Source organism: Alligator sinensis, unplaced genomic scaffold (genome assembly GCF_000455745.1).
Source record: "Alligator sinensis unplaced genomic scaffold, ASM45574v1 scaffold577_2, whole genome shotgun sequence".
Lineage (NCBI taxonomy): Eukaryota > Metazoa > Chordata > Crocodylia > Alligatoridae > Alligator > Alligator sinensis.
Genome location: NW_005842704.1, coordinates 466,323 through 469,437, shown reverse-complemented (window position 1 = coordinate 469,437; position 3,115 = coordinate 466,323). Strand labels below are relative to the sequence as shown.

At 51.1% G+C, this 3,115-nt stretch overlaps 1 long non-coding RNA gene across 1 annotated transcript in view; it reads left to right on the top strand.

The window, feature by feature from the left end:
- Positions 1-2,708, top strand: part of LOC102386955 — a 15,672-nt gene extending 12,964 nt beyond the window's left edge. Inside the window, exon 4 of the long non-coding RNA XR_324994.1 lies at positions 2,574-2,708. This is a non-coding gene — a long non-coding RNA (uncharacterized LOC102386955). The remainder of the gene's footprint in view (positions 1-2,573) is intronic.
- Positions 2,709-3,115: the final 407 nt, after the last annotated feature.

The window sequence follows — 3,115 nt, the reverse complement described above, 5'->3', positions numbered from 1 at the left end:
CCCCCGGTCGCGGGGCTCGGGGGGGGGGGGTGGGGGCAGCAAACTCCCATTTCAGGACTGGCCCTCCCTTCCCTGCTTTTTGGAATAATTTCTGGTCCTTCCCAAAGTGGGGAAGCCTTCTGTCCAGCCCCTCCTGATGTTTAGCAACAGCTGATCAGCAAAGTCAGCAGCCTTACTGGCTGATTTGGGCTCCTTATCCTTGACTAGGTGTTTAATCTCCTGAGGGCATTGTAACAGGTCGCCCTCCCCAGCACCATCTTCCAGGTCATCTGCACCTTACGTGGGATGCCCTTGGAGTCCTCTTGGAACTCTGCTGTCCCGCCCTAATCTCACCTGCCACATCTTGATGGAAATTAGTATGCGAGGGGGAGACTGCTGATTTATATTGGGTATGCTGGGGTCTCTCCTAGGATGGTCTGACCCCTTTTTTCTCTAGCTAGGCTTCTCCATCCAAACCCACCAAACAGGGTTCGACTCTGAGACTCTAGCTCTTCCTTCTAGTGCCTGGACACTCTTGGCCCCCTTTTCTGCTCCTTTCTGAAGCACAGCACTCCCCAGCCCTGAGGCACATGTGCCAGCCCCACAGTGAGGGGGTCACAAGTTCAAAACCTGGATGTGACCTCACCTGTCCAAATAATAATAAAAATATATACTTGCACCCCCCAGGTGCTCCAGGCCTCCCTGGCCTTTTTAAGATCATCCCAAAATTGTGCCCTTACTGGCACTAGGGCTCTCCGCAGCTCTGTGCCTCACTGGCACCAGGGTCTGTGCCCCCAAAAAAGCTGTGCCCTCACTGGCACTGGGGATCTCACTCTGGAGTGGGTTCCAAAAATGAGGACTCCTCCATCCCCTAACAGCCTCACCCAAACCTCCAGTTTCATTCCATAACCCAAAGAACACAAATAAACAGTCCCGTTCATGAGCAATATCTGCCACCCAACAAGGTGAGTAATGAAAGCGGTATGTCAGCTTACAGTTCCAGGGTTCATATTTCAGTTCACCACCATCAGCTCATCCTTGCAGTGCGGCTGTTGTCTCTTCAGGGCTTCTATAGCTCGTCTCTTCCTGGCTTTGGATTTCTCACCAAGCCTCTCCCAGGAGCTCTGAGATGCACTCCTTCCCCCCTTGGCTGCTAGCCCCCTTACTGTCATTCAACCCAGGGTTTTTATAGGCCTGCCTCTTCTGGTCAGCTGACCCTCTCCCAGTTCAGCAGTTAACCCCTTCCTCACCAGCCCTCTGCGCCCAGAAGGTTCTGGCCTTATAGGGGCACACCTTTTTCCTCATGACAGGGTTAGGGTTCCCTGCCACAGGCATCTAAAATCAAATTGGTCTAGCACCTTCTCTCTGGTGCCAGCTTTGGCTCCCTCTACCCATTTTTGGAATGATTCCCACAATTGGGCCACAAACTTGATCATAGACTTTCCCTGCTGTGGGGCAGCTTCGCAGAACTTCTTCCTGAAATGATCTGGCCCCAACCTATACCTCTTATGCAAAGCCTCTTTAAAGGCATCATAGTTATTCTTAGACCCAGTGGGCAGGCTGTCCAGCATAGCAACCATGTCACTTGTTACCAGTCCAGCAATGTATCTCAGGAACTCCTATTTTTCCAATTTCCATCGGAGCACTTGTTTTTCAAAATTACTCAGCAACAATTCCTGAGTTCATGCTTGTGCTATGCCTCCTGTTGCTCAGCCTCAAACTTGCACTCACATTGCTTGATTTACAAGTCCAATGCTAACTTGCGTTGCTTACCTTTCAGTTCTAGGGCCTGGAGGCCAGTCCACTCCTTGAGCAGTTCTAGCTTCATGGGGCTTCCTCCCTGAAGCCCACTGGAAGGGACTTCTTTGGCTCCACTCTCTCCCAGAACTGGAGCAGATGGTCCCTTGGCTCGATCATTGTCCTGCAGGGACTTAATCAGGTCCTTTTTCTTTTGCCCTGCTGGGACTGGGAGGCCCATCTTAGTCTTTCTCCACCAATTTCTCCACAGTCATATTGACACAATTTTTGGTCATTTTGGCTAAACCCTGACTCAATGCCAAATCAAAGACTCATTTGCTCAAAGGTTTTCAGTGACTATGCTTCCCCAGGATATGCCTTCCAGACAGCACTCTGAGGGATCCCACATCTACCAACACATGTGGTGGCACAGTAGATGGTGCTACTATGCAAAGCTACCCTTCTCACTCTGCTAGTCCCAAAAACCTCACTTCAGGAGTCTCCCATGGGGTGCCTGCAGCCGGTTGTCCCACTTCCTGGGTTCATGCAGCCACCACCCGGGCACTGATTTCTGTTAGGGCTCTGTGCAGCCCAGGGCTGCAGACTCTGTGAACCTTGGGGTTCCATTGCCTCACTGGTAATACTTCTGGGTTTTCTGCCCCCACTCCACAGTAATACAGTAACTCAGTGCCTTTATTGATTGGGGGTGGGGGAAGGACAAGGAAGTCAGAATACACTTTGAGCAAACATAATCAATCAGAGTCTTAGACAGTCTTGAACATATTAATTCTTTTAAAACGTGCCTGGTCTAGACATGAATCCTAACTCCTGGCTAATTTTCATGTCTTTACTTACAGAAAATCATCCAGGCAACCACCTGGAAGCACCTTACTGTAGCTTTTCAAAATGCTCACTGGAAGAAGAGACAGCTCCCTCCTCCCCTCAAGAACTTATCCAGCCGGGTCACCTGGTTGACCAGCCTGAACCAAAAAGAAAGCAAGTGGGAGAGCCCCCGCGCTAGTCGCGTGAGGCCGGGGGGGGGGGGGGGCAGCAAACTCCCATTTCAGGACTGGCCCTCCCTTCCCTGCTTTTTGGAATAATTTCTGGTCCTTCCCAAAGTGGGGAAGCCTTCTGTCCAGCCCCTCCTGATGTTTAGCAACAGCTGATCAGCAAAGTCAGCAGCCTTACTGGCTGATTTGGGCTCCTTATCCTTGACTAGGTGTTTAATCTCCTGAGGGCATTGTAACAGGTCGCCCTCCCCAGCACCATCTTCCAGGTCATCTGCACCTTACGTGGGATGCCCTTGGAGTCCTCTTGGAACTCTGCTGTCCCGCCCTAATCTCACCTGCCACATCTTGATGGAAATTAGTATGCGAGGGGGAGACTGCTGATTTATATT